The sequence below is a fragment of the Ciconia boyciana genome, chromosome 1 (assembly GCF_034638445.1).
Source record: "Ciconia boyciana chromosome 1, ASM3463844v1, whole genome shotgun sequence".
Taxonomy (NCBI): Eukaryota; Metazoa; Chordata; class Aves; order Ciconiiformes; family Ciconiidae; genus Ciconia; species Ciconia boyciana.
Genome location: NC_132934.1, coordinates 128,753,515 through 128,767,200, shown reverse-complemented (window position 1 = coordinate 128,767,200; position 13,686 = coordinate 128,753,515). Strand labels below are relative to the sequence as shown.

Here is a 13,686-nt window from a genome sequence, read left to right as displayed (position 1 = left end):
AATAATTGAAATAAAATAATAATAATACTATTTTTCACATTAGGCAGTGGCTGGCTGATGGCACTCCTATTGAAGACTGTGCTTTAAATGGTCTGCAGGTATGGAAAGTTACTTTTTTGTCTACCTTGTCCCCAAGAAAATATTTTGTTTCAGAGTCTACATATGCCATTGAAAATGTACCTTCAGCAATATAATAGCTGGAATTATGTTACTCATCCTTGGAAACGGGGACCCCACTCCAAAACTGTCACCTGAATTTATCAGGCTATATTGTGTCTGGTTTCAAGTGAAAGCCATTCAGTTTTACAGTACTTGGAAAGCAGAGTGAAGTTTAAAGAAATAGCTGCTTTTTAAAATTACCTTTGAAACCTCAGTTACAGAGGGTCTGCTACTTGTTAACATTCAAGTCAAGGCAAAATTATTTGCGCTTACTTTGGCACAGAAGCTAATCTTTATGCATCGTTTGCATGGGAAGGCAGCCAGGTTCAAAGCATAGACAAAACTCCCCTAGTATCCCCAGAGTGGAGGGTTTGCAGGACTCCTGGCCCAGCGCCTTTCTTAGCAGCGCCATAAATCTTCTGGGACCCATCAGCATAGGGGAGGCTGAGGCTGATTTTTACCTCTTCTATTTCCTATCTCATTGCAGTCTTTCAGCCAGAAAATGTCTGCCAAGGTGTACATAGAAGGAGCTGGTATACTTCCAGGAGCGAGTTTGTGCTATTGAATTCTGTCAGCCCTGCAGCTTCACTCAGACAAAAATGTTACTGAAGTCAATAAGCTTGCAAGGTCTTGCAAAAGCTGTGTGATTTGTTGTTTGGTTTGGTTTTGTTTAAGGATGAGGCAGATTTTAGGACAATAATCAAATGGGACCAGCATCAATTATTTTTGTTTTTCAAGTAACTATAAAAAAAATACATAGTGTACAGAAATTAACTCTTAAACCCATCACAGCTGGTTTTATTTTTAGATTTTTAAGGAGCACATTTAAACCTAACATAGCTGGAAGATTTCCCCCTGAGTTGGTGTACATAGGCTCAGACCCTTAATATCTGAGAGGATAATCAAGAGGAAGACATACTTAGTTGAAAGAGAATAAACATGCATATCTTTCTTGCTATAGGTAAATTTTTTTTCTGGGCTTTCTCTTTCATCAGTTATGACAATGCAAATTTTCACTGCTCTGTGGTTTTTAGTTGTTAATGACAGGATCCCCAGACATCAGAGAAACCCATACTGTCAATTTCTATTTCCATTTCAGTCCTCTGGGTTGTTGATGTAGGCTGAGAGTCTTTAGATTTTACTGTGGCAGGCTAATACCTGTGAAACCAAGTGACCACCTAGAATCTCTTACAAGAGCAATACGCTCATTAAAGATTGTTAATAGACCAAAACAGCAGTTGCTTTCCAGGCCAAGGTTACCAGAGGCTAAATTGTTTGAAGCTTGATTCCATGTAGCCTAAGAACAGGAAAAGTGTATAATTAAGTCTGTTTAGATCACTGTCCTTTTGCCATCATGCATGCAGTATGATAACCTCGAGTCCTAACTGAAATGAAAACTTTGTCAGCTCAGTTTAGGTGTTTACAAGATGAGCATTGTAATTAAAATTGAAATGGTAGTTCCAGTCTAATGTCTTCTTTTTATATATATAACTTTCTCCAGACTCTTGTTTTTTGCCTGAATTATGTCTTCATCCGTCTCATCTTTGACCATTTATGTTTTCTATGTTACACTACTGCCATAGTATGGAAATACCCACTCCTGTGCAAACTGTTGTTCCTGTACAGTTCTTTCTGCTTTCTGTGAGGCCTTAGCGTATTGCTAAGTTTTGTTAGATCCCAACTTTGTCCTGCAACTATTTCTAAGATAAATATAATGGTTTATTAATGTTGATGTCTACCAGCTGTGGAAGTGTCCCCACACTGACATGTGATTGCGTGTAAGCACTTCCTACCTTGCATCACATCTCATAATTTGTAACGATGAAGACCAGGGTCAAAGTGTATGTAGGGGATGCTCTGGGCTGGAATAGTAGCATTTCATAGCCATTTAACACTGGCAAAAATAACTACACAGGATGTTTTTTCTTTAAATAGTGTGAAAAGTACCTGCCTCAGTTACATCTCTGCATCTTCAGTGACACCAGAGCATTCGTAATACATGTCACCAAGTCCTGAATTTGGCCTAGAAATTGTGAGGCCGTTTAAATTTTCTTACACATGATTTTGCCAGTACAGTTAAAATATAGTTATATCGAGACGTTTGCTCGCCAAGATACAAAACACCTTTATTTTGCTCTCCAAGTGTTTGTTTAAAACAGACAATTTAGCTCATATACTGCGATTGCTTCCTGAACAATAAACAGCAGAAACGTAGTTCCTAACAAATCTCCTATTCGTTCATCTTCCCCAAAGTATTTCAAGTAGATAATTAACAGTGGGTAATTAGAAGCATCTTTAGTCTGTGTAATTGTGCAGCCTATAATTTTTCATAGTAATGTGATGTATTTTATCTAAAGTTGTTCAACACATATCTTTGTAACAATTTAATTTGCATGCCTAGTTGGTACCGCCTTCCCTCAGTTGCCTTCATTTTGTGAGATGCTCAATTAGTCACAAGGCTAAACAGGCAGACTCAGGCAGATTCACAGCTTTATTTGAGTACCCTTTGCTCACTGAAATCCTTTATAGGACTTAGAAAATACACTATCCTTAGGGCTAAACATCCAGTGCAGCAACACAGCCCTCAATTTATAGATAGCACACCAAGAGGGAGCAATTCCATGGTCGTTACTTCTTAGCAAAAGGATGCGAGCGTCTGTGAAGTTGGAGGGATCCGTTAGCCGCGTGTATTCTTTTCCGCAGCTTTACAGAAAGCACATAATATTGACATTTCTGTTCTCCTCATCATGGGCTTCTGTATATTCTCTGAAAAAAACCTGCCTCTCACTACCCCTACTAAGCCATGGTAGTTTTATTGCCAGGGTGCTGCGTGAATCTAAAACAGAGTGCGGGTTTGGCTCAGCAGAATTGACTTCTAAGTAATGAGCAGCCACTGTATTCTAATGTGCATGTAAGCGTTACATGAAAAAAATGCAGTTTGATAACTTTAATGAAAAAATGTTTTATAAGTCAGCTATTTAGAGATTAGCACCCATTTTCTGATAAAATTGTAAGGTGAACACAGACAAAAAGTAGTTCATATGTTAACATATTTACATTGTTGCTGTCTTAATGTTTTAACAGAAATATTCTTAGTAAGAACATATTTCCTAAGTGAACATCAGCTTGGTTAACAATTCTAATTCATGTAGAACGATGGGCCATATTCTGTATTTAGCCTGGCATGAGGCTTCAGCAGAGAATAAGGTGGGCAAAAGTAATTTCACTCTGTCTCTGTGCTGTCTGAATTCTGGGCTTGATTGGGTCTGCTTGCTCCAGGCCACAAAGCTCAAGGGTTTGAAGTCATAACTATATAAAATTCAGAGTCCATGTAAGAAGAAATAAAACTCAGCAGAGCTTGGCACCAATGTAAAATGCTTTTGTGATGGGGTCAAAAAACACTTTTTGGTTATATTTTTGATAACTCATTGAGGTGAACTGTGTTGCCCCGAGGAGGAGAAAAGGCCATTCATGCATGGGAAAACAAAATTGTTTCAGCCATGACTCTCCAAAAATGTCTTCTACTCTGTGCTAGCTCCTGGCATGTGAGATGATTCCCCATGCCATTGATACTCACTGGTCATTTCAGTAAACCTTCTTCTTCCTGTCTTTATTCAATTTTTTCTGTCTTAGGATAGATCATAGTAGATAAATATTGTGCCATTCCTTTGTCCAGTGGTCATTTTCTCTCTGCTTTAGGAAATCTGTGAATTTGGTTTTCTGTTCCGTTAGATTGTGTAGTGAAGCAATAGGATCCTTCTTCAGTATCATAATGACATCTTTTCTAAGTTCCTCTGTCACATTACTTCCTACACACGCGTGTTTCTTTCCATGTTCTTTCTAATGCACTGTATCTGAATTGCCATAAACTTGAAGTATCAGTCAAGGAGGCACTGAGGAGGTTTGAGAGGAACAGTAGCCAAGAAATAAGCCAGGCTTCCAGTGAAAAGGAAGAGGCTGAAATACCAGCCTCCAGTATCTTGAGAGAGCCATCTCTCTTGGAGATTTTAAACGTTGGTAGGGAGGAGGGTTTGGTTTTTTGTTTATTTGTCATCTCCAAGAGTCTCTTGGCAACTAGATTCCCTTCTTTTGATTTCTAACAGCTTATGACTGTTCTGACAGAGAGAAATACTGGAGACATAATTAAAAATAAAAAATAAGGTTTTTTTTTATAATGCATTTCGTCCACAAGAAAGGGGTCATTTGGCCATGGACCGTAAGCCCTAAGGCTGCTGGTGACAACTTCTACAAGAAATTTGTCGCATGGGCAAGAAGCAGGATCAGTACATAGTTTCTTTGGCTTTCTCTTCCTTTTGGGAAGGGATGTGTGAAATTCTTAGATGATAGAGATCCAACAAAAGGGGAGCATCATTAGCAAAAAGATAAATGTAAATAGCGGAAATGTGCATTTTCCCAACCTAGGTTGTGCAGCTGTGCTAAATCAGAGGACTGGGTTTGTATGAGGTCTATGATGTAGAGAGAATTTAATGGAACATTTGTACTGTCGAGTGCTGATAATACTTCTGATAGAGTCCAAAAGCAAATTCAGAACATGTTTTGGTACAACATCACCCCCACCAAAATAAACCAAACTCCCAACACAACACATCTGAATGGCATTGTGACTTGCACACGCATGGCTGCCAACAGATTTGAGTCCAATTTTGTTCTCAGTTACCCAACTGAACTTAGAGATTCATTGCCACTTTGGTGTACATACTTCTGGACCTTTTCCTGCCAGCAGCCTCTCCTAGTACCAGAAGTATGCGGTATGATTGCCTCTTGCTGTAGGGAGGCTTTAGGTTGTGGTTATGTGGTCGTTTTTAGTGACCGAATCTGCAGTGGTCAGCAGACTCCTTTCTGATTCTTTCATTGATATCACAGCCCACTGTGCACAGCATCACGTCCACATGACAAGTCTGGAACAGAGCTGGCTTCCCTGCTATCATTAACTTTGGTTCATCACGATGCTTCAGCAAACTGCCAAGCTCTCCAGTAGTAATGAGATAAATATAACCAACTGAAGTAACAACACGAGTGTAAGCAGCAACTTTATCTTGCCATTTCAACTTTACACTTGGGAAAAGGAATGACTGTTCTGAACAACTATCACAGCAGTTGCTGATATTAGCCTGAGCTGTTGATGTTGACAACGTTTCCAAAGGATACTTACAACGTCCCAGTGGATTCACATTTTATATACGTCAGCTTGTAAATGGTTGGAACTTCCTTTTGGCATTACAAGGGATCAGCAGTAAAGAAGCTACATAAGCCAAATTCTCTCTTGCTGTAATTGCTGCAGTTGACTTTTTAGATGATCTGGCCCAAAGTATGCATTTAATCCTTTCAGTGCTTGGGGTTTTTAAATTTATATTAGTGAAACAGCTTTCCCTGGTTTCCCCTGGATTTATATTGATATAAATATACAAAGGATACAGAATCATGTTCCTGAAAGTGACCATCAGAGTACTTAGTGCTGCGGAAGGAGGGCTAAATACTTCTCTTATCTACGCTGTTGTAAATCCAAAGTAATACCAACAAATCAAAATAATTTAGTTTGACAGGAAAATGCGATACCTAATATGGAATGTGTATAACCTTCAGCACCCACAATCGTAAATCTGTGCTAGCAAACAGTCCACCTGTATTGATGAGACTTCAAAGTAAAAAATTGATGTGGTATACTGGGGGGGAGCAACCAAAAAACCCTAGTTCTAACAAAATAATATGGGAAACACGCCTGCTAAGCAAAGGCAAGTGACCTAGGGTAGGTTCCAGTCTATCCTGCCATTGTATACCTTGAGCAACTCTACTGACTTCACTAGTGTAACTGAGAGCAAAATGTGTCCACTATATCTTTAAGAGACCAGCAGCCTTAGGACAGCAAATTAGCCTTAATGTGTGTCAGTAGTACATCTGCAGCCTATATGTCAAATGAATCTGACTTTTTAACATACTTCCTCTGAGAGTGCAGTTGCAGATAGTGTTGGTGTATCTCTGCTTCTCATTATTCATTCGAGGATGACACCTTCTATGTTATGCTTCCTACTGTTGTGCATTAATCTACTTTGCAGTTTTATGTCAAATACCTTTTTGAAATCCAAGTAGATTATGTCCTTTAATCACTTTGCCCAGTCTGTGTTCCTTGTGATCTCATCTCTTATTAATATCTTCAGGATCTTGCCTACCACCAAGGTCAAACTGGTCTATAATTTCCTAGCTCCACCCCGGGCCTTTTTAAAGAGGGTTATGTTTGTGTAACTGTGACCCTTCAGTAGCTGCCTCCTTTTCAGAAGGCTGTGAAGAATCTTTCACCTGGTTTGTATGGTTTTGAATTCTAAAGTTTTCTAGAAATCCTGAAAATGCTGCTTAGTTTTAGTTGCTCTAGTTTGCCCCAGTGTGTTATACTGTACATCTGGACTCCTCTCTGCTAGAATTTTTCCATGTCTGGTGTCATCTCCTCTTCTTCCTACATAGAAAGTAGCTCACTTCATTTTTCATTTATCTCCTGGTAGTGTAAGGTTTCTAATTTTAAATCAAAGCCTTCGTCTTTTTTTCACTTTTGTGAATATAGTGAATCTTTTGCCATTGAAGTGTGGGCAGCATACAGGATTGCTTGGGCTATACTGCTTTCTAATACTACTTTCACATTGTACTTTCATGTGTGAAAATCCAAAATAATTCCTAGGAAAAAACTTTTGCTAATCCACTGAGATTGGAATCATACCTATGTCTGGTCCTCATTGTGTCCTGTCTTCTCTGTACATACATATCAGGTTAGAAAGAAGTTCCTTAGTGGCAGGACCATTTTATTTTGTAACCTTGAACACCTCCAAGCATAAGCAAAATTAAAGAGAAATAACAGCACAGTAAAGAACGATATACAGATTACAGGCTAAAGTTGATCATGATGGAGAAAAGCCATCAGACAAATAATGTTTTAATATATTCTGTAGGTATATACTTAGTCCAGATAGATTGAAGCAATTATATTTGCATGGATGAAAATGAACTGTAGAAAGTTGATTAAATATGTAGCATCCTCACCAGTGGCTTCAACTGAAATGCAAATAAGCAAAAAAACATATCAGCAGCAAAGACCATACCTGTCATAATTAGAACTGATGCTTTTGGTTAGGCTTGACTACAATAATGAGTCACAGAAAGAAATTTTGACTTCATATTGTCAGGCGTATGTGTGAAATGAGAGTAAACAGGAGATTTCACTGGAAATTCTAGTTAGGAGTCTTTCAAGAAAACTGAAAATACATAAAAAATAAAGCATGGGAATTTTTCTTGCCGTTTAAAACTTTTCTACCCTGATAATTTACGTCAGTGGTATGACTAGATATATTTTTACTTGTTTTTGATTTGGATTCTCTATCTGAGAGAGATAGCCAAATCATTTTGTATGCAAAGCAGTGCAGAGAAGGACATTGAACATGCCACTTACATGGTGTCATCATTCTCAGCATGTAGCATAGCTTCAAAGGCATGTCACAAATTAAGATCATGTTTAACATACTGTTGTCTTTGCTGATGCTTATGAAATTTGCCACTAGCGTTAACAGCTTTTTTTTTGTTTTTAGAGGCCAGCCTCTTCATGAGGGAATATACATACATGACTTGGTCAGGGGTACAGTGTAATGGCCTTTTGAAAAACTGTGCGTTTTTACCAGCAGTAATTAGCAGTATGGCATGGGAGGGGACACGAGTGGTGTTCTCAGTCCTTCCAGTGAGAGGGAAGGGTTTGGGCAGGAGTGGGTGCCTCTAGTAGATCAACACTTGGTGTGTGGCTGGTGTCACAGACAGGAGTTTGACTTCTGCACGCATGTGATCGTTTTGTAGGCGCAAGGACTTCAAAGCGGGAGCAGGATTCATCTGACAAAGTGTGCCAAGAGCGTCTTCAGCAGGCTTCAAACCTAGTGAGGACAGCTTGAAACTGGGTAAGCTGGGGAAAGTTTATCATAACCTATAGAGAAGCGAAGGCACAGGGAGCAGTGGGAAAGTGACAGCACGATGGAGAGGGTCCTGTACTTCTCTGTGAACGCAGCATGACGGGGTCCCTTTCAAATGCCTGTGCACAAACACGTGCTACAGGGGAAAAAAGAGGAGAAATTAGAAACCTGTGCACAGTTGCAGAGCTGTGCCTTCGTTGGGACATACATGGTGAGATAGATAGCGTATATGACTGGAGTGCTGCATAGGAGTGTGTAGGCTCTTCAGGAAGGACCAGCCAGGAAGGCAGTGAGGAGGACCCGTGCTCTGAGCAAACGGGTGGCGGGGTGATGAGCCAGTTGAGAGCTTGTGGATAATGATCGGTGGGTGTTTTCAGTGTGAGGGTGATCAAACACTGGAACAGGCGACCGGAGGGGTGGTGGGGTCTCCATCCCAGGAGGTACTCAAAACTCCACTGGGCACAACAACCTTCTTGGACCTGCTTCAAGCAGGGGCTTGGACCAGATGACCTCCAGAGGGCCCATCCAAGGTAAGTTATTCTATGATTAAGTGGACAGCAAACATACAGTGTTTAACTTCATGGGACTCCTATGTTTAAACTGGTTTCAGAGAGCCCACACACTTACTTAAGCTGAAGTATGAGCAAGAAGTGTGCCAAAGCTGAAATCTAAAAACGCTTATCTATTTTATATTTCATGTGAAATAAAAAAGAGTAGCTATAATTTTTTGCCTTTCCTTTGCACAAATACAAACGACCACCTGAGAGAAAGGGCATAAATAGTAATATTCGCTTGGGAAGCAGAAAGAGGGGGGTAAATTCTTCACCTTGATCAAGCACAAAATAATAAAGACAATGAATTCCTGGAGCTGTCCTGACATCGCGTCCAGCAGAGGGCAGGAGAAACTGCAGAAACAGGCTGCGGACACTGCTTTGTTACTTTCCATTTTATAGTACGGAAAACCTACAAAAGAAAAGCAGCAGCCTGGATTTTACAAACACTTCTAGACAGAACTGATAAAAAGACAGATTAGTGCCTAATTTTAATCGTGTTGAAGTGGTCTAGTGCAACTCTGAGCGCAACAATTTTCAACAAAGCAGTGTACTACAGATTACCTGTTGGTGAGAAAAGCTATTCTGAATGTGGTAGTCGGAGCATTAGCAGTGAGGATATGAGGCCATGTTAATATAATGCTAACTATGGCAAGAATATGAATATTCATTATAATGACTGAACAAAATATTGTGGTAGGAAAAAAAACCAGACTGTTTAGGAAATGAATGTTTGGTAGCATGGAATTTTGGATGGACGCTTTCAAATAACATGGAGAAAAACATGTTGCAGTTTGCAACAGGGGTATAGAGGTTTCTAGTGACGTTTTATTCAAATAACACCTGATGGAAAATAAAAGGATTATTCCCTAATTTACAGCAGTATAGGGATTTCCAACACTAATGCATTTTCAGAGATTGTATCCACAGTGATAAGTGAATGGCATTCAGAAACAATAAAAAGCTAGAATTAACATGGGATACACAGAAGACTGTCAGCATATCGATCTCTGTAAATGTCTGCTGTGTCATATAGAAGGATTGAAATTAGTGGCAACAGTTTTTATCTGTAGATAACACCTTTAATTAAGTTAGGAGTAGCAAGTGAGTATAAATAAGTGATGCATTTTTCCTGCTACTTACCAGAGTCATTAACAGTATTTTGAGGTGCCTGATAAAATTGTCAGAACATAAATAAATCCATTAAGGTTACTCTGAAATAAACACTAAAAGTATTTCTGTGAGTAAAATTTTGTTTCTGTGTCAAAGGAGGACCCTTGCAGAGAGGGGTTTTAAAGGGATGGAAATGGGAATAGAGTCCACCTGCTGTACCTCTGTGGACCTGCACAGTGAACAGCTACTTTATCCAATTGTAGGAAATTCATGCAAATTCTCACCCAAATTCTCATCTACTTCGCGCTCTGAAGAGTTTATGGTTTATAATACATACAGGCAGAGTCCTGGTAATGACACAGAAGCCTGTTCAAGCAGCTCTAAAGACATGGAAACCAGTCAGTTGAAGTCATTCAAGCAGCCTACTCTTCACTTGTTCCCTTGAGCAAAACCACAAATCAGAGCACAAGGAGAAAAAGGCAACAGACCCTTCCTCTGAGATGAAAAAGATCTGTTTGCAGAGGGTTTCCAATCCATACTGTTTCAGGAGTATACAGCTCAGTCATGGCTTAGCTGACCTTGCCTCTTTTGACTACCACATCCATCATCATAAATTCCGAATGCTCTTTGTGTAGATTCAGGCAGGTGAATTCACCCTTCCATCAAAGGCAGTGCCACGGCCATCTCCTAAACTAAGAAAATTGCTGAGTATTGTGACAAGAGGCAAGGATTAGGTGAAAAAACACTAAGGCATCCCAGCTGTAGGGTTTCTGAATTGTGCTTTTTCTTTGGATTTTTTTTTTTTTCATATATATTAAGACTGTGTAATGCCAGGGGTGAAGGCAGAAGTGAAGTGCATCTAAACCCAATTTAGCAGAAACTGAGTTTCCACAAGAAATGCTGTTCATTTCTACAGAAGCCATCTAGATCCTCCGAATTTAGAAGGAGGGGCATTGCTGTGTGCAGGATTTTGCTTCTGGTGAAAGGCAGGAGCTGACAGTCCACTGTGTCTTCTGATTGCCAAGTTCAGTGCGAACTAGTTGCAAGTGACCTTGTTACTCATAAAAGAAAGATCCAGTTCAAAGATGCTGCCAATAAACAGTTAATTCAGTTTGGCTGAAGTCTTTTCGCCTCACACAGTGGTACATCACACTGCTTTGAATATTCATTCCCTTCATTTTCATCCCTGAGTAAATGAATCAGTTTTCAGTCTCTGTAATTTATGTAATTACCTTTGTCATTTGCATAAGATTTAAGCACATAAAAGGACTGAAGAGAGGAGAGGGATTTTTTTTAAAGTTTTAACAACAAAAATAAAACTGTGATTTTGGTAAAAGAGAACAACAAACATTCTTTGTCACACTTGAGGGCAGCTGCTACAGTACTTGTCACTGGATGCTTGCAAGCAGAGCGTCTTCAGTTTTGTCACAAGTGGCAGAAATAAGAGAATGTAGAATTATTTTTTCCCCTGAAGACAGAGAACACAAATTAGTTCGAAGCTAATTATGCTTTAGTTTTTTCTCAAGAGGGGTCTGAAAGATAACTAGAAAGCAGGCTTTGGGAGGAAGCATTTGCTCCATAACTAGATACGATGAGACTTGAGTGGTAGATATTGGTAAAGCATCTGTTTTACAAATGTTTTATGTTGGACTAGCGCCTTTTGCACCGGGTGCTGATTTTGCATACTTCTAGCTCCATCTAAAACAAGTTTTGTATCATTTTAACTATTATTATTATTAAAACTGAAATAGCTATACTAGGTAGCCTCCAGTGTGAATACTGTTATAAATGAATAATGGTGATTAGATTAGCATAAACAATTCTCTCATGGAAGAATATTGCTAATTCAGCACAGCTAAACTAATATGAATTTTCTGTATTGAAAAAACGTTTGAGAAAGTTCAAGGAGGTCCCTGAGGCAGCAGTATCTTCAGTCCTTTTACAGTCCCTGTCAGGGACCACTATTTTACTGCCAGTCCTCACTCAGTGTTCTGCCTGAATTTCCTCAGCTTACCATGAAACCTGTTGGCTTCACTGACCCAAGTACTCCTGACAAAGAATCAAACATGCAATTTGCTTTATCCAGGTCTTAGTCATAATAAAGCTGGTTGTGAAATGGTAAACATTTGTGCTGCCCCTCTCTTAGCATCTTTCAGCAAAATCATCTGATGGGTCTGTAGTCAGACGCGCGCAGAAGGCTAAACCTTAGGTCACCGATGATGCTGACACAGGCAGCATAAGGCAAAGAAGAATGGGGAAAGGGATGAAACAGAGAACTAAAGGAAAGAAGTGAGAAAGAATGAAGAAGAGGAACGGCTGCTGAGGTGAGTTCATTGTGGTGAATTAAGGTGAGTATTTTTACCAAAAGCAATATACCCGTATCATACATCAGAGCTTGTGAATTTGTTAACTTTCCTGTTTAGCCCTTAAAATTGAATATATTCTGAATCCAATATGTAACAAATGTATTCGTATCACTGCCTTGTCATGCTTCCATATTTTCTCATAGGTCCCAACGCTTTGTTTCTGAGGAAACTTGTCCATCACTTTTAAATACATTTGTAAAACACTAAGTACTTCGTAGGACAAAAGTCAGTAGGGGTTAGGAAAATGTGTACCAGGGCTTTTTGTTATGTGTACCAGGGCTTTTTTTTAAAATTTTTAAAATGTGTACCAGGGCTTTTTGTTTGCTCATTGTTAAATGAACAGTAATGTAAGGACACTTCAGATCATTCAGAGGCTAAAGGTGCAAAATACAAGGAGTCATCACTTCAGGTGGAAGGTTTTTTATTCATGCAATAGGTATGCAGGTACAAAGACTATGACGGTCTTTTATCTCAAGCTCTCAGAAAAAGCATTTTAAAAGTGAATACTGCTCATGACAGAAGAGTGGGCAGGTGAATTCTTTTTTTCTGTAATATCTATTCTCTGCTTCTAACAGAGGCAAATATAGCCGTTGATCCTGTAGTTCTGAGTTCACTAGGCAAGGTAATACCAGCGAGTTAACCCGCGAGACTCACAGGTACGAATTATGCAGCTTTTTATAAATTCTCCAACTAAAAAGTTTTCTGGAGGTGTTCTATGAAATTACATTGTCTCCCTCTAGTGACTGCTTCTGTCTCCTATCTCAGTTTTAACATGAAGTTTTCAGGGATTGGACATCTTTTACATTTTGTATTGCAGTCACACCCAAAGCCTGAATTTGCATGGATACATCGGTATTTTGGCACATCAGAGACAATCATTTAGGCTGTGATAACCAGGACATTTTGTTTTAAAATGTGAGTTTAGCACATAATTATTTTTTTATTTATTTCTTAACAAACAGCAAATTTGATGCAATAGAAGATAAGTTTACCATATATATTTCAATGTGGACTGAACCAAGTTAAGTAAATGGCTGTGAATTATATTACTGCTAGCTGAGATTCACATTTGAGAAAGTTTTGTTTGGTAGACTGTAGGATAGAAAGTAGAACAGCTAAGAAAAATAATCTTTCACTCTGTTGCTCAGTCTGGCAATATCAAAACCAATATAATATAAAGTGTAGGTCATATGCAATCCTAAGAATGTCACCACTAATGCATCACAGGTTTGATTTTTGCAGATGTAATAATTTTCTTTCTGTAAGCCAAATGAGTGTGCTCCTGATTCAGGCAGGTGGAAGCAGGAAAGCAGAGCATCTCTTTGATGGTGATAGACACGGTGGAGATTTGTTTCAAAGACAGGAGAGACTCTTTGCGTCAGGGCTAAGTTTAGGCCTTGGAAATATCAAAGTAAAGGCTTGGTTCTCTAGTGTCCGCTGTGGTTTTTGCTATGTATGTATCCAGTTAATGAGAAGTTAGTGGAAGGTATGCTGTTTACACCTATTTGGGGCTTGACCTGATAGGTAATTAGTGTGCAG

At 39.2% G+C, this 13,686-nt stretch overlaps 1 long non-coding RNA gene across 3 annotated transcripts in view; it reads left to right on the top strand.

Moving 5' to 3' along the window:
* LOC140645202 (uncharacterized) overlaps positions 1-13,686 on the top strand; it is a 34,018-nt gene that overhangs the window by 9,493 nt on the left and 10,839 nt on the right. For all 3 annotated transcript variants that reach the window (XR_012039952.1, XR_012039951.1, XR_012039953.1), the window contains exons 2-4: positions 8,008-8,105; positions 11,928-12,105; positions 12,725-13,062. This is a non-coding gene — a long non-coding RNA (uncharacterized lncRNA). The remainder of the gene's footprint in view (positions 1-8,007; positions 8,106-11,927; positions 12,106-12,724; positions 13,063-13,686) is intronic.